Source organism: Sebastes umbrosus, chromosome 13 (genome assembly GCF_015220745.1).
Source record: "Sebastes umbrosus isolate fSebUmb1 chromosome 13, fSebUmb1.pri, whole genome shotgun sequence".
NCBI lineage: Eukaryota > Metazoa > Chordata > Actinopteri > Perciformes > Sebastidae > Sebastes > Sebastes umbrosus.
In genome coordinates this window covers 17,397,279-17,415,882 of record NC_051281.1, presented here as the reverse complement: position 1 = coordinate 17,415,882, position 18,604 = coordinate 17,397,279, and the positions used below count along the sequence as shown (strand labels likewise).

The following is an 18,604-nucleotide window of genomic DNA, read 5'->3' as shown; positions in this document are numbered from 1 at the left end:
ACTTCTTGACATTTTTAAAAGTACAAGATTGATTTAGACTAGTTTTCCCCACTTTCTTTTTTTTTTACTGGTACAAGAATAAATCTGTTCTCAGTTCACATTACACAAGGTCGTCTTGCAGCTAGTACTTTCCAGAAAATAAGAAAAAAATACTATTGAGTTTCTGATTATTGATTAAGTGCTATAATTGTCCATTTTTGCAAAACAAATGTTTCCAAATCTGATTCTCATCAAAAATGTTAGCATTTTTTTAAAGGTATAACATGCAAGAATTAACTAAAAAACAATGTATTGACGGGTACAAAAATAATCCCTCTCAATCATCACTTATGACCCACGTTTCTGCAGAGACCCTGTATTTTCTCCTTTCCTCTTATTTTGCTTTACTGTGGACGCTTCTGGGCGTCAGCAAAGTAGCTTTGTGCCGCATGTGGGTGTGTAACCCCAAGCCAATAACAGCGCCCGGGGTGTGCAGCCAATTCAGATGGTCAAATGCTGCCACTTTGTCCAGCCCCACGGCTTCTGATACCGAGGCACAAGTGTCCACATACAAAGCGGCCGTATTTGACGGATGATAACGGGTTGTGTTATGTGCATGTGTTCCAGTGATCCCCCTGCTCCTCTCTGTGCTGGGAGTGCAGCTATGATCGGTGTTTGTCTGTTGTCTGACGAGAGCAGCGCTGAGCCACAGCCAGCAGACAGGAAGCCTGCAGACATTAAAAATCCGGCAATTAGCACCTTCCCGCATTTATGCAAAGTTGTGCGGAGTTAGTTGTGTGTTTTAGAACATAACCGCCAGGAAACAATCAGAAAATTACGTTTTATTTCTCTGATCCGCTGCTTTGTTCTCACTAACGCCGCTCTCTCTCTTCAGTCACTTTATAGCTCACTCGACCACCGCTGCTCTGTCTCTCCCTCTCGGCTCTTGAGCTGTGGAGGTGTGGCCAACTTTGAATGCGGTGTTGCTGTCGCAGGACTTTAATAAACCCATGGACGGCCTACCTCCCTGCGCACGCTCTATCCGTGCACTCATTGCACGTCACCAGAGTCTTCCACATGCTGCTAGATTGGCAGCTGTGAGTACTAACATTAGCCATATTCGTTGTTTACGTTCATTATGATACGTTTACGCTCTTGATGATAATTGTGGGGAATTGCCTTTGGAGGGAGGCCTGAAGGGACGGACTGTCTGTGTTGCCGACTTGGTGGTTTTCCCACTAGATTAAGGGACTTGCTAGTGCTCATTGGAAGAGTTGCAACACTGGGCTGGGTTTTTTGTTTGGATCATTTTATTTAAATCTAGCGTACTCTTGCTAGTTTCTCAACATTGCCAACCCTAGCTTTAAATCCAATTTTCACCTGCTTCTCAACATTCAAAGATGATATTTTTGTTTTTCTGTGCACACAAATATCATAGAAGCTTGACGATTCTATAATTGTTAACAAATTATAGCTCCCCTTTCATCTGTGCTGTGCAGATATAATTTACCCTTGCCACTCTCTTTTCTTCCTCTCCCTGCCTGTCTCACCCTGTCAAACATTTTTTGTATTGCTGTCGAAAGTAAACATTTTTGGAAACCAAAGTCAACAATCAACGGTGGCTATCCAGCATACATTCGGCATACACCCCAAGGTTAGTCTAAACTTGCCACAGCAATTCCCGACTGCTGCTTGAAACAGAAAAAAACATGTTACAGAATATTTTTGGAAATAGTCTTCATGGAAAGTGCGAGACACTCGCAGTGGTTCCCAACCTGTGGTCACAAAATAAATAAGAGGGGTCAAATTAGGATTAACAAGATAAAAAGAAAATTGTGTGTTTATTTTTACAGTTTAAGATTATGATCTTTAAAGCTTTGCTTTTTTTTCTTGTGAAATACTGCATAGTTTTACTTCACCAGGCCTCTGATAATTATTCAAATAAAACAGTGGTTGAACTTCTCACTCCTTTTTGAAACTGGTACCTGCTGGAAAGTTGTAATGTCACAAATCATGCTCATACTAAACTCAGATTTAAATGTGCTAAATGCGAGATTGTGAGCATTTCTATTGCCTCCGCACAACTCTCTACATGGCGACGGCTGAGCCGGCGGCTCATCGCTAACAGTGAAAACAACAGCAATGTTGCCGACGGAGCTAACAGTGTTTACCTGAAAGGGAACTGGAGAGTGGGTGCTACGCTTCCGCAATGGCGCCGTCGGTCAGGACGGCGTTATCAGCTGTGACTGACGTTTGAGAGCCTAAACAAAGCACAAAGACGCTTGGATTACAACACACACAGAGGGAGAGTGACATTACTCCTCTATATATTTACATAGCTAATAGTTTTTTGCTGCCATATTAATGGATATCGTATAGAGCACCTCTAAGGTGAGCAGAGTTCTTTCCCTCTTTTTAGCAGATGAATTTGAAAACAGCCTTCTAATGTCCGACTCTGCACATACTGTACATCATTCTGCACAGTGAAGGTCAAACATCCAAGTGAGCTAAATGTATTTTTGAGTGGAGTTGGACTTAAATAAATAACCAAAAGCCACCTCTTACTGTGACATTAGATCAAGGACAGTTTGTTGTGTGTTATACCCTCAGGTCTGCTGTATGTCTAATCGTGCCAATGTGCATTTCAGTATAGTCGGTTTAAGTCCGAAAGAGACAATCACTCCTGTCCTCTTGGCTAGCCCTCTCAGTAAGAAAAGGTGGCAGTACGGTGGATCAATGTTTAGAATTGCTGCCTTACAGCAAGAAAGTTTTGCACTTTAATCTCGGTTTTCCACATATTTGCTTTTTTCTCTCTCTGTCTGGGCACTCCGGTGTCTTACAACCATGCCATGCAGGTCAATACTGCTGTTATTGTCTGTCTGTGTTTGTTAGCATTGTGAGAGACCAGTGATCTGTCCAGGGTTTTCCCTTGCTTTGGTTCCAGCCTTCCATGACTCTGATCGGGAGTAAGTGTGTGAAGAGTGTAGAATAAAAGGTGCAAAAAGGTAGTTTTTCAGCTAGGTGGGAGTGATCTGACTGGATTGAACAGTCTATCAAGCTGCATACTGAATCTATGGTGTGTAGAAACCGTCTCTGCTCACTTTCATGTTAGGATAAATTATTCATCCATACACTTAGTACATGGGTAACTGTGTATAACATTAAGTAAAACTGAATATTCATGCACACAATCTTTTTTTTCCTCTCTCATTCTTTGCTGCGTTCAGTAGGAAACACTGAGTAAAACATCCGTGGGCGGTTTGTGAAGTCAGTTGTCAGGAAAAAAGAGCACAACCACTCCTTTCCCAAAATCTTGACCCTGGCATTATATTTCTGCTGTCCAGGACCATGTCAAGCCACTGAAACATTCTTGTTTTGGATACAGCTTAATGGAAGCAAAGTGGGCCTATCCACAGCTCCTTTCCTTTCGTTGTTGTATCTACTGACTCTTACCCAAGACATGCAATTATGTAGATTCCACAGATTCTAACATAACTCGTACTTTTTCTAAGACCGCACAAAAATAAATAGTCTCGGAAGTGCATATGTGGCATGATAGTTCAGCCAGGCATTGTTCGACCGTAAATTAAAGAATGCACTCGGCGAGGTGCTGACACTCAATGTAAATATTTGACTACCACATATACTATTAAACGTAAATCACCCCTTCAGGGGTCTGAATTCTTATTTATTTATTACCAGAGAAATGTGGAAAACAAACATGAATCTAAAAGGTTAGTGGTTAGTGACTGTACGATAGGTTATTATGCACAAGGTCAGTAGCTTTCATTTCTAAGAATGATACTCTGTTCCTATTGTTCTGGTCTGCAGGTGGTGTAAATCTGTGGCGTTGCACCACCTGCAGACACTCTAAATTTCACAATAGGCAGATTCATAAAGGCACTGGCACGCTGTATGTGCATCTGCGTTGTTTGTTCCCACACAGCCGTGATAGTACTGTATGCTCTCTTTTTCAAGCACTCACATTAGTGTCTTTAAAACAGCCGACATGCTGAAGCATTATCTACTTATATTTACCATCACCCACACGGTTTCACAGGGACATTTTAAAAGTTGATGTTAGGTTTGCTGCTCGTCGCCAGTTAGGGAAGCAGAGGGGGCGCTCGGGTGGAGCTGATGTGGGATGGGTTGGATGCCAGGAGTTGAGATTGTGGGATTTCCCGGGATTTCTCGCTAAAATCTGCTGCCGTGTTTCCCGGGGAAAATACCGACTGTGGGGACCCTGGATTTTTAGCATTCAGCGCATTTTTTATAATAATAACTTGAAACATAGTGGCCATTCTGTGGATGAGTCCTGAGCTCCATTGGAGCTGTCTGGACAGTTTTCATTCTCAGCAGAAAATCAAATATCAGTTTGTTTTTTTCCCCTCAAAGAGTCTACTCTAAAAACTAATTTCTGTCCCACCATCACAAACTACTCAAAAAATTTGAATAAACATCGTTATATAATTAATTTTCTGCAGTTCAGCCACTATGTCTAAGCATGAGAGATACCATACTTTTACTTGTAATGGAGTATTTATATATTCTGATTTTTTTACTTTTACCTTGTGAAAGGAAAGGATCTGAATACTTCATCTACCAATTACCAGACCAAAATTAAGTGTTATTCCTTAACTTCATCGTCAAAGAAATACAATATTTTACTATTTTTCTTGCTGCCATTGTAAAGCCTTCTACACATAATAAGTGGTAAAATTACTCTACGCTGGCTGTGCCATTGTTTTCCTACCTGGAGAGCGGTGCCGTCCTACAAGGCGGAAGCGCTACCCTTGGCGTGGCGCACCGCTCGAAATTGCCGCAGAGCGCTGCGCTCAAAGTTCAAATTATTTCAACTTTGATTTTGGTTGCTGCTGACCTTTCAAAGCGCAGCCAATGAGAACTGTTGCAACTGTTGTTGTTGCCTAGAAACAGTGAACGGCGTTCCTTGCTCTCTTTTTGTGCAGATATTTGACCTGCTGCCTCTGCAAGTTGCCCGACCTTGCACTGAGTGAAGAGCAAAAAACACGAGCGACACAGCACTGCGCAGCGTGGCGTTTTGAGCTGAAATTTTGTTGGACGCTCTGTTCCTCGTTTCACTACAAAAACCTAAATCATGTGGCTGCTGGCTGGAGGGAAATCATCAGGAGTTTGCTTGAAAGTTTCCTACTTGCTGTTGGCTATATTGTAAATCATTTCCAGTAAATATCACTAAAAGTACAAACGTCGGAAGACAGCAAGTACTACTCACCCAATTACATCGCCATAACCACTTAACGTACGTCTCTGACGTACCGTAACGCTTGCTGTTAGGACACGGTGTCTCTCTCTCTGCAGTCGAGTTTTCTGCCATCATTACAGTTGTTGCTGAATTTTCAGTGCTTTTTTCCCACAAATGAACATTCATTTTCATATTCTAATATCTGTTTTTTAATATTCAAATATATATTTGCATTTATAATATTTGTTGACAGCCCTAATAACAACCAGCTGCTCCAGTGGAGCTGTTCAGTGACCAACAGATCAGACTGCCATTGCACTGGACAGCTTTCAGTGTGGAGCAGGACATTCAATGAACAAGACTCGGTCAAAACCGAGTATATGGCTGGACCGTGTATGGTCAGTCTGTGAATTTGTGGCTAAATTGTCAGTGGTCATGTGTATAATGTTAAATCCAGCAGTGCATGTCCACCAGGTCCGGCAAGGACACCAGGGTGATGCGCTACTCCACTCAGCTGGTCTTTCAAGCTGTTGACGTACCCTATTGTGGAATGCACCTGATTGGTTCCTGGTTTTCTGCTTGCCGTTTCAAACAGGAAACAACAAGGCGGCCTGCTCGTAAACTTTCTGTTATTCCGTCTAAACAATCCTCCAAAATCTACTTCTGAAAACATTTTAAGCAGGAAATAGGCTATGCCTCTGCTGAATCTCGTTTCATTTTAGAACTAGATCGCCTAGTTTGGCAGCTTGGCCCAAGTTCCGTGAGTCGGACGCGTCACACTGGACGGGCTCATTTGCATTTAGGACTGTTCTCCACCTTTTCATTTTGTAAGGGCAACGGCCAATGAGGAAACTCTGACACTCGGCCGACCAATCGTGTAACTTCATCACTCAATCAGTCACTCAGTGACAGACTTTTGTATTTGTAGGGCCGACCCTCTGCAGTCCAGCCAAAAAGCATTCAATCTTATTGAATCTAGATAAGGGTTTTGAAAAGGGCCAGTTTGTGTGGGTGTGTTACCATGCAGATGAGTCCCTCTTCATGAACACTAAAGGGCGTACGGTTGTACAATCAAGACTGCACACTTAGTTTTTGAGTGGACCTCTGGGCTCTCTACTATATTAAAATCCACTGAAGGTGACCAGTAATCACAGACACCATAAATCACAACCTCCACCATAGCACATGAATTCCACCTCATGTTTCTGCTCATAAATGTATGACACTTCATAAATGTAACAAAAAGCAGAGACGGTTGTGGCCGTGAGCATGGTTCTCTGATTGCATGAGTGAAAAAACTCTCAGCTCCTGAGAGAAAGAAAAAGGAGCTGTGCATGCAGATGGATAGAAAGCAGAGCGCTCCCTCATTACCCAGCCATCACTTTGTGTCAGGTGGAAGGGCATAATTAAATAATGCAAACATCTCAATCAGACTCTCATGGAACTGGGGTTACAGCCATACAGGGTATACCAAAGCTTTATAGCTTTGGTACTGATAAAGACATCACACATACTGTATTAAGCCAGAGGTGCAACCATCATAGAATACTGTCACTCACAACACAAGTAATGTTGTCAAGGAGACGGGTAGAATTTGAAAGCTGTGGCCTTGCTAGTGCAAACCTAATTCATAGGCCTCTTAAATATATTAGAAAAAATATAAGAGTTATAGAAGCAATAAGAAGTCACTGGTATTAAAATTTCATCATATTGATTTATTCTCTGAGACAAATCCAGACATATTTCATGCAGGCATGTGTGAAACTAAAGTTAACACTTCTGAAACCATTTCTAATGCTCACACTTTACCCTTACCACCTTTCACCATTTCCAAAGCCTATAGTCCAAGGTGGTTGAAAGTAAACTTCAAAAAGGGAGAACTGGGGTCTGTATCACAAAGTGATTTATCAAAGTTCTGTGAAGTACATTTAAGAAAGCTCTTTGGAGTCAGCTTTGGAGAAAAACGTTCTACACCAAAAGTGAAAAATGAGAAACATTTGTCAAACAAACCCAGTCCCAGTCCACTTTTAGGAGTAACTCACAAGCAATCACGTGATTGATCACATAATTGTATGCCAAGAGAGGAATGGCCAATCAAACACAGCCATTTAACGTATGTCTGCACTACTGTTTCAAAGAATCAAAGAAGTTATTCTGCAAACCGATCTGATTTAAATTGTTTTAAGTTGATTATATTTGTGCGCATTTGAGTAGCAATTACTATGTGAAATTCACAAGCAGCCACCAACCATAAAAATAGGGACGGAATTATAAGAAACTGGTCAAAATGGAAACAAAAGGAAACCAAACTGGAGTCTGTTGCTGATAGAGGAAGTACATTTGCCACCTGGTTTCCATCCTCAATGACACACAAAATATTCTGTTTTTTGCCTTTCCGAAAATACAATATTCCTACCAAGCTGTTTACATGGCTATTGACAATGAATATTCCACTAATATTCCCGTTTACATGCAGCCATGCACACTCCGGTTAACGTAACCAGTGGTGGACTTGTTTGATTGTGCAAACATAGCCTCCCTCTTTCATTCCTTCAACCACCTTCTTGAAAAGGTCGGCATTGCGATTTTTGCGCATATCCAAAAACCTGTTGATATCCACGTTTTTCATAATGTTTAAAAGTAGGTGTGTTTCTCCTTCTGACTGTCGGCTTGTTGGTTTGTATATAACGCACAGAGCTGAATTTAAACAGGCAAGATGCTGTGTGTCGCAAACTGACTTAAAAAAACCCGATTTAGAAGCATATTCCGAATGCACTGCATACATGTCCAAAGAATGCTCCTAAAACCCGAATAATATCGGCATATCCCACATGTCTTAATCGGAAAATGCTCCATTCGGAGTATTGTTTTATTCAGAATAATAGTGGAATATTAGTGTGCATGTAAATGTAGTCAGTGAAATTCATTGACGTGCTTCTGAAGTGTTAAATTCATTTAACACTCTTTGATTAATGTTTTTGCTGAAAATGTGTAGGTGTCAGCGATGCATCATTAAAGGCTTTCTATTAAAGCACTCAGAGTGCTCTGAGAATCTTTTTTTGTTCAAAGGAAAATTTCATAACACTGAGAGGTTTGGATTTAAAAGTTTTAAGAAATTAGAACGGCATCACATTTAAAACAAAGCATTAAAAACACTGAACAGTTTTGTTAGAAGTCAAGACTGTTGAATCTGTGTAATATCGAAGCTGCTTCTAATATCCCATGTACATTTATACCTCAATTTTAATATGCCCAACAAGTTGAAAGCTCATCTAAAGCTGTCTCCTCCTGCAATCTCAAGCAAGCCAGGAGAAAAGCCACAGATGACACACCCTCTAGATTGTAAACTTACATCTACCCACAGGAAAAACCAAGACAGATGCAATCACATTTGTGATCAGAGTTATGCATTTGTGTTTAAGTTAGGGCTGTCAAAGTTAACGTGATCATAACACCTTAATGCAAATTTGTTTTAACACCACTAATTTCTGTAACTCATTAACGCAACTTGTGAATTTTAGGTTGTAGCAAGCTTGCACTAAATTTTAGCGAGGAAAAACTGGCATGGCCATTTTCAAAGGGGTCCCTTGACCTCTGACCTCAAGATATGTGAATGAAAATGGGTTCTATGGGTTTCCAAGAGTCCCCCCTTTACAGACATGCCCACTTTATGATAATCACATGCAGTTTGGGGCAAGTCATAGTCAAGTCAGCACACTGACACACTGGCAGCTGTTGCTGCCTGTTGGGCTTGAGTTTGCCATGTTATGATTTGAGCATATTTTTAATGCTAAATGCAGTACCTGTTAGGGTTTCTGGACAATATTTGCCATTGTTTCGTGTTGTTAATTGATTTCCAGTAATAAATATAAACATATATTTGCATAAAGAAAATATATTTGCCCACTCCCATGTTGATAAGAGTATTAAATACTTGACAAATCTCCCTTTAAGGTACATTTTGAACAGTACAATAAACAATAAAGAATTGCGTGATTAATTTGCGATTAATCAGCCCTAGTTTAAGGGTTAATGAAAGTGTATTAAATCGCATCTGGATGTTATCCAGAGGGATGTAAGACACTTGAAATGACAACTGTAAATGGGGTCTAAGTTGGCGTTGAAGACAACCGAATGCTGAAGTTTGATTGCACTGCTCTGGACATTTTTGCAGTTGCAGTCGGGATTTATTTCACAACAATGACCGACTCGTTGTACACTATCCCACTTATTACACGGTTACTTACCTAAGAAACCAATAATTTTACACAATAACAGTGCTCCAGAGTCCAACATCAGAACTGCGCCCATAGCAACGGTCTGTTATTCACAGCAACGGTCTTCTATAAAGAAATAACAGACTGTAGAATGCTGTGATTGACCAATCAGAATCGAGTATTCAACAAAGCCGTGTAATAACATGGTTTATTAAATATGATTAAATAGAGAAAGGAGGTTCAAGAGTTAATTTGCCCATACTGAAAATAATCATTTCATAATAATCTAGCTAAAATGGTTCAGTTTTTCCCTTTTTCATCATATCCCATCATCATTACAGTAATCATTACAACTCGTGTATTTTACAATGCATCCCTTCTTAAGGTAACATCAGAGACCAAGTCAACAGTCATAATGCCAAGACTATAATTTTTTCACAAAAAAAAAGCTGAGGTGATTTTTATTAATATCGTTCCATACATCGCCTCCCTCTTTCTCAGCGACTAATGCTGGTGCCATAAAGGCTCTGCTACTTTTCATATCTGTCAATACATTAATGAGGCACATTGGCCCCATTACACTCTAGGCTGCCTGCCTCTCTGGGGAACAAGGGCAGCAGGGAGGGAGCAGACCAGCCGATGATTGCTCTGTTCTCCACATAGCTTCCCTTTAATCATCTCCCTTTTCGAACTTCTCCTGTCGTGGCCTTGGGCGAATCACAAGCGCAAACTCACCACTGTTTCATCAATATTCTGTCATTTTTTTCTCACTGTGGGATCACTGTGTGATAAATTTTGTTCACCATGATACACCATATTGCTCAACTGTGTAGCTACCTTGGGACTGAGCAAATGGTTTGAGGCAATATGTAAAATGGGCCACTGAGTGTGTCCTACTGTACATTGACAGTATGTAAATATTACATGAGCTACAATAGCATGCAGCAATTTCTCCTTTATAAGAGGAAAGACCTGATCATGTGTGAAATATGGCCAAAAATACAGTTAAGTATTGAATCATTTTAACCACTTGGTGACCACAGATGTCCCTACAATTATAAAGGAGAGCTGCATTATTCGTTTTGGGGTGCTTTTTTTTAAAAGTGATGTATTTTTGTGGATTATTTCTGATCAAACCTGATTAAATTAGCCTAAAGAGACCAACGTCGTTGGTTTGTAATTATGCGTCTCTTGTAACAACACAGCTTCTGCTATTTTTGGAACCAGCATTATCTTTTTTTTTTTTTTTTTTTTCAAGGTACACAGAGATTTACCGTCACATTAAATTAAAGGCATGATGAATTGTTTCTCCTACAACAGTTATGAAGGCTGTTGAAAATAAAGTGATGCCTCCAGGGCGTCACAGAACTGAGCGATTAAATTCAGTATTCAGCTTTCTGTCACCAAAGTATGGAATCAAAACCAAATTTGACAAGATGGCAGCAAATACAATATAATGTACTCGTGCAATTACAGTACATCAACACACTGTACAGTATTGTTTAAGGCAGGAGTTTTTAAATCTTAACTGATAGGCGATACATATTCATTAGTTTTGTTTATTGCCTCTATAATATCCTCTCTTCAGTGACAGTTTCTGTCAGATATACCATTAAAATGGATCTCACAGCATTTCCGCTACTGTTCAAAACCCGGGCTGCAAAATCAAAACAAATGCAGAATAATGGCCAGTTTTGAATAACAATAGAATTTCACTTTATGTCAAGTATCCGCTCCCAGGAAGCAGCATAATAACAATATCACAGCGCTGTCACTGACAGCGCTGTCACCGGGAGATATAAGAAAGATATACGCACTGCCGAGGCCGTGGCATCGTCGAGATGTCCGTGTTAAATCATGTCGCGGCATTCTGCTTTGTCAGATTTATGCGAAGACATAATCAGCTGTAATCAAGGGAAACAAGGAGGGCGGCTCCAGCTGAGAGATGAAAAAAGGGCAATGGCCCACAGAATGATGCTAAAAAAGGGTTTGTCATGAACACATGGAGTGTAGGCCGGCAGCGGAGCGAGGAAACCACCGCTGCACTGTCATATCCAACCACATTTTTAGTTTGCAAGTGGTTGTGCTGTTTTCTAACCATGATTTGCTTTGGTGTACCACTCCCATCTGTGTGAGCGGTGCAAGACAAACAGCTGGGCGATGTCTTTCTAGTCTCATCTATTGTGAAGTCACAGAGGGGAAACATATTTGCTTTTGCCCTCTGTTGATGGGTATTGATTTGATGAAAACAGCCCACATCTATATGCACTCTGGTAGTTACCTGCTCTGAGCAACACTGCCAGTCACCTTCGAAGTGAATGTTTCCAGACAAGGACACAACGAGACCTGACAAAAGGGGGGCCAACTGCTACTCTAAACATTATCACAGAGGTCATTTACTTGGTATGCTTTGGGCTAGCCAATATTATTTCTACTCTACCGATTTTTTTATGTGCTAAAAGTACTGTAGAGTCCAGATGGCAGGTCTTGGTTGAGAGAATCTGCTGTTTATGGGTAGACCTGAACCAATGAGGGGGACTTTATGACGTGTTAGACACCAGATTAAATAGCCGTGTCTGGGGACATGCACCCACAGGGCGTCAGCACCCTGATACTCGACACTGTGGCAGTCGATCTGTTGGCTGCATGACCACATAGTGCACCGGGTGTATTAGTTTTTAGGATTGGCTCAGTCAACAATATAACTTGATCAAGAATGTGATGAAGAGGCAGAGTTATTCTTACCGCGGCCTTCCTCTTTGTGAGAAACTCTTCGGGCTGTCCCCAAAGTGGTCACTGGTCAGGGAGAGACTCATGGCACGGCCAAGGTCTCGGTATGAGCTCAACCGACTCCCTGACCTCTGTAATTGAGCTGCAGGAAGAATACTGCATTCGTATCAAATGAAAAAACTATTTTAACGCAGACAGGAGGAGCAGTTGCCAGGGAAAATAAGTTGATCGAGGAGTTGTCTGCCCCTTGTGGTTTCGTGGTGAGACCTGCTGCCGAGTCTATGATTAGATTGAACATGCACTAATTTAGCTCAGACTTGCAGCAGAGGGATATGCTCTTTGTCAAGCTGCGACGACATCCCCAGACAGTCGCGTGAAACAGGACTAATTGTTAATTTTACAACATAGAGGTGATCCTAGGGTGAAACAGAATGCCTGATAGTCTTTTTGTGAGTGAGAGAAAGGGAGATTTACCAGCTGACAGAACAGCCAGCAGAACACTGTAGGTCAGCTTTGGCAGCACTGAGAGCGTGATGTGTTTTGAGACTAAAAGTTAGAGAGATAGTCTGGCCACATATTTCTATTCTTTTTTTGAAAGGCAGATAGCATGTCTGGGCATCATCCCACGGCCAGATAAGAGCTTAGGCCGCTGACATTGTGCCATCGCCAGGAGTGTGACTGTAGCTTCAAAGCCAGTGACACGTCAGCTTTTGATCTGAGAATAGGCAAGGGCATCTGAAAACCACTGGTCAAAGCGCAGTTCGCTCGCATGTCTGTGCTGAGCTGGAAGGTGGCGCACGGCTGCCGACCAGTTCTAGCAGAAAAATCCATGACCTGCCTGTGTGCGCCTGCACAACAACAAGACCGGTGATAAATATTGCAAGAAATACTTGGAGTATCTGTAAACACAGACTTTAAGCCTGCTAACGCCATTATCTCATTGACTCATACTGTTGTTTTTGGAAATGATTATTCTCTGTCAACATTTCCTCGTGTTTGTCCATTCAAGCTAGCCAATTACTTTTTTACAGCGGGTAAACATTGTACTGTATATCTAGTATGTTTGGCTGGATTTTATTTGTGGTGGGAGAAAAAAGCAAAGGTGATGCTATGTTTGGATCACGGCATACTAAGCTGTGTGAGCTGTAATACATTATGGGCTACTTTTCAGTGCTGTTTACTGCTGGATTATTCCTCTGTATTAAACCTGCAAGTATTGTAATTCAAGTGCTCTGAGAGAAAACTAGACTTCCGCACCTCCTAACGGCTCTATTTTCAGGCTTTAAAAAGTCTAGCCCGTGATGGGAGACTTTGGCCAATTGCAGGTCATTTGAGGCTAGATACAGGCATTACAGATACAGAATATTGATTCACATTTGATCAGCGCTGCCTAGTTTGACCATTTCATCGGAGTTTGCGAGTGACTGACAGCTGCTCAGAGACAGCAGACTCCAGCTCTGCTCTGATTGGTTGTTTTCCTCCGGTCTGTGAGATCTTGCACATGCCATTAGGAGCACCGGAGGACACAGAGACACATGATTTTGTTTTTTGATTACCTGTCTCATGCTCTACTGTCAGGATATAGCGACTGTTATAGCGACTGCTGCTTTAACGTTTGGCTGTTTGGTAAACTTCCTGTTTTCTTATGAGGAGACAGAACAGGAACAGAGAGAGAAGGAAATTACAGATGATTGATTTGATTACATTTATGATTGAATTAACATTCATTAAAAAAATTAATCATATATTAAGTGGCAGAAAAACTAATTACGATCATGCTCTACAGCTCATTTCCATTGTGGTACTCGAGGAGAAAAGATGGGAGAGGACAGATGCTACTGAGCATACACTGTTATATCACAGTTGAAAAAGAAAGACCGGGGGCTTCTTCTTTTTTTACAAAGCTTTTTAGAATAGGAGTCTGGTCTAAGATCACGGGTCAGCTAGCCATGAAACCTTCACTTTCACTTTGGACTGTGGTAACAGAGAGAAAGACCAAAGAGAGAGGAGACCATAGTGAGGGGGCTGAGAGAGAGAGAAACAGCGTGAAGTAATATATGGTTCATGACAGGAAGCAGAGCGACGGAGGGTGAAGGAGAAAAAATATGGCTGAGGAGGAAGAGCGGGCGAAACTACACCTTGCTGCAGCTTTTCATCCTCAAGGTTTAAATTGATGCTTAGTCACGAATCTGTCCTTGTTTTAGCTAAACACAAGTACTTTTAAAGGATAAGTCTGGTGGGATTTTGTATTGTTGGCATTGTTATTGTTAAGTCTCATGAAAAGACATAAACTAACAATGAATTAATCCTTTGATTATCTCTGTAGCGAGAGCCTGATACTGTAAATCTCACCGTATTCCTCTGTGCCATAGAGCTGCGTTGTTGTCTACAAACTATTAAAACGCATCAATTAGCCGCACTGGGTGACATGTTCCTTTTCCTACTTTTGAGTCAATCCCACATACACCGTCATGCTACTGTAAATACTCACCGGCACCAAATGTGTATTAATCCGCTACTGAAAATAGTCCCCAACAAAAGCACTGTGAGTCCCACAGATGGCGTCGGGAAGGCAGAACGTATTGAAAGAGAGACTAAAGCCGTGTTAATTTTGTCCTTTTGATGGAATTTGTTGACTGAGAAATATAGAATAATACCAGACGTGTCCTTTTAAAAGTTATTTTCCAAAGGTTTATCAGTGTATTGTGCAAAGTGTGAGACAAATATCTAAATTTTCCACCGAAACATTCTGTTTTGAATTCAAATTTAGTAAAATTGTCAATACTAAAATAGTAAATCCAGTTACCTTTGACGTTCTAAATATACTACTACTGTACCTTCATAGTTCTTAATGTGAAGCAGAATATTCAATCACATTTAGTTTACTAAGACATCCCAAAGCGTGCATTTTCACAAAATTGCAGGGAACATACAGTTTATCATGTGTCATGCCTTTAAGAAATGTAGAATATAGATATGATGTGATGCATAAAACAGAAAAAGAGCAAGGCCATGTAAAGCCCTGTAGGACGAGCCCGCCTCGCAAAGACCTTGGCAAAGTGGAAAACATATTAATTTTTTCTGTTCTTTACTTTAGTGTAAAACAGTATAAGATAGAAACTGACACATCATTTAAGCTGTGACTTCACATAATGTGATAGTGCTATTACAATGTAATTACAAGATTTTGTAAAAAGAGATAATAAAAGAAATTAATTGGGTTATATAAAAGAAAAGATAACAAGTGTGATAAGTTAGATTGGGGATAAAATCAATGATCTAATTCTATCCACTGTGAAACTCAAAACGTCTGGAGTTTTTTTTTCTGCAACACTTGCATTATAATACTTTACAGTAAGTCCCTCTATTTAGCATTTATAAGCAGTATATACAATTTAATAAATGGTTTATAACACACTACTTGCAATCTGTTTAAAGGAGCAGTGTGTAACATTTAAGGGGATCAATTGGCAGAAATGGAATATGATATTAATAAGTATGTTTTCTTTAGTGTATAATCACCTGAAAATAAGAATTGTTGTGTTTTCATTACGCGACGATTAATCGATTAGTTAACAACTTTATCGCCAACTATTTTGATAATCGATTATCTGGTTTGACCAATTTTTTAAGAAACAAAAGGCTAAATTCTCTGATTCCAGCTTCTTAAATGTGAATATTTTCTGGCTTCTTTACTCCTTTATGACAGTAAACTGAATATCATTGAGTTGCAGACAAAACAAGACATTTGAGGACGTCATCTTGGACTTTGGGAAGCACTGATCAACATGTTTCACCATTTTCGATCGATTAATCAAGAAAATAATAGATTCATTCTTTCATTCATCTTAGTGTGGGGCAATATTACATATTAAAAACATCATTCTTCATCAGTGGAAGAGTGCATTCAGTGAAAAACCTCTGTACAGTTGATGCATATGGAAGTATTTTCCCAGCACTTCTAATACAATAAGATGCATATGTTGGCAATGTTTTCATATTGTACTAACGTATACAAGCTCATTAAAACAATTATAATGTAAATGATCATGGCTTTCACATCCAGTGAGTTAATCTTTCTATCAGCTGCCCTGTCAACCCTTATTACAGAGCCACAGGTATCGCACACTAATAACCCTTGACTGTCATCATGGATTGAAATAGCTATCTCACTTTGTGATAATAGTCATCTGTTAGGATGTCACTGAACACAAATACATCCTAATATCCTGAAGCGAGGCGAACGGGAGGTGTTTTTTCTATGATCCTCATTGTTATTTTTAATGAGAATATCAACCCTGTCAGTTAGGCGAGCTGATTATAATGATGATCTCCGCTCCATTCGCACATCCTCCCTCTTTCCTCACATACCATCACCATACGTGGATGATAATGTGAACCTGATTTTCCTGTTGATACTGAAGATTTCTGTGTACGCAAGTCTTTCCTTAGTCTTTCTAATTTCATCTGTTTCCATGGCAAGTGCAGTCTTGATGTTAGACCACATGGAGATTAATGTGAATGTGACGTTTTTCGATGTGAAAGAAACATCATTAGTAAATGTAATAGGTTTAAATTTGAAATGTTTTCTTCTCACTTTCTCTGTATTTTCTTTCTGGTTGCTTTCACATCGAGTCTCTCCATTTCCTAAAGACATAGTGCCATCTAGTGTGCACTGCAGCTGGTTACATGGCCAGGGCCGCTTGTTGCAGTCGTATTATTTATTCATGGGCAATGCGCAATGAAGTGAGAGGCAGACTTTTCCCAGAGGCATATTTATTATTGTGTGAAAAGACTCAACCTTTCCTCCTCTTTTGAAACATTTTCTCCTTTAAGCATCAGATATATTTTAGGTTCATCACGTACTTTTAGTTGGTTCCCAGTGGATTTCTTTCAGTTCTTCATCTCAATAGGGAGTTTTATATAACTGCTCACTGACTATGTGTTTGTTGTGGTTGAAATAGGAAACATTCAATGTTCAGTCACTCTTTATAACGGATGAGTACAGCTTATGTGTCAATACTGAAAATTATGAAATGTAATTAAGACATTGTTAGTCATCGCAGCTCATTAAATAAGTCAACTTTTTATCTATTTCCAGCCACATGAAACATGGCAGTACCATGTTTAGTGAAGATGCTAATTAAATATTTCCGTTACCTAAAGGTGAGTTTGTCATTCCCAGTTTAATTCACACTTTTTTACAGGTCGCGTTCTGCCAGCAGATCCCGAGAAAAACTGTGAATCTCTCACTTGTTAAACTAAACTTAATGTGCGAGGTTTAGTCAAACATTGCCAGTCAATCTCTTGCATTGAGTGCAGCCTTGACCCTCTGGGCAGCATCAGAGCTGCTGAAGTGCTTTGGCATCAGTGTGACAGGATTAACACATCAAAAGCAGAGTCGGGGCCTACAGCAGCGTCACACAGTCAGTACAGCACCTTTCATGTTCTGCTCAGGTTCACTACAATTTCACGTAAGCCAGCAGCAAGTCAGACGGAAAAAGATAATGGGGCCAACCTGCTGCTATCAGGCTTTCCCTCAGCTCCAGTGAAATATGTCAAATTCTGTGTTTGATGAAAGATTGGAGTTCAACAGGCTCAAGTCAGGAAACGATATCTGACTGTGTCACATGGCCGGGATGCAAAGGAGCATTTAAGTCTGACATTCAAGCTGAAATTATTGCTGCGAGCCTGCATGGTCTTACTTTTCATGATGCAAACATTCGATAGTCAACGTGGAAGGAAAATTAAACCCAAATCATTTTTTGGGGAGTCAGAGAGTTGAGATGTCTCAGGGTTAAATCCCAAGATTTGTAATCCCTTTGATAAGATGTGGTAATAAGTGACGGTGGGGCAGTTTTATAATGAGTTTACAAATGAGATGTATCATGTGAGTTTTTAAAAAAAAGCTCAGTTAGGGGACACAAATGCTAGATTTATACCTACCATTTGTTATATCCAAAACTTCAAGGGTATCTTTCAGTGTCTGTATTTTTCTCTCAGATGCTTTTACAAGGATATATGGTAATTAGGAGTATTGTTGTAATGCTTTGAGGGCTACAGCATTTATAAAGGAGTGGGGGTGTGTAGGAGGGTTGTCATCAACTTTGAAAAGAAAAGGCATTGGTCACACTGTGCTATCTTTTTTATTGCTTGGGATAAATAATGTATTATTAAAGAAATTGTGTACAAATGTCCAATTAATGTTTCTTTTTTTGGTAACACTTAATTTTCCAGGTCCACAAATTCCATGGTAATTAGGTGATAATTAGAAAGTAATCTATTTGAAATTTCTTTGGAATTACTGCCAAATTACCCCAAATATTTACCTCAAAATGTAACGAAAATTACTTTATTATAAATATTATTTAATAATTATATGCTAAAATAGCATATAACGGTTCAAATAGAGCCCTTAGGCTTGAGAAGCGGCTGGTGGAAAACCAAAACTAATAGA

General features: G+C 40.1%; 1 protein-coding gene across 3 annotated transcripts in view; it reads left to right on the top strand.

The window, feature by feature from the left end:
* The window catches only part of LOC119500308 (glypican-6-like), a 112,892-nt gene that overhangs the window by 82,168 nt on the left and 12,120 nt on the right, over positions 1 to 18,604 (top strand). The gene's annotated exons all lie outside the window — the stretch shown is intronic.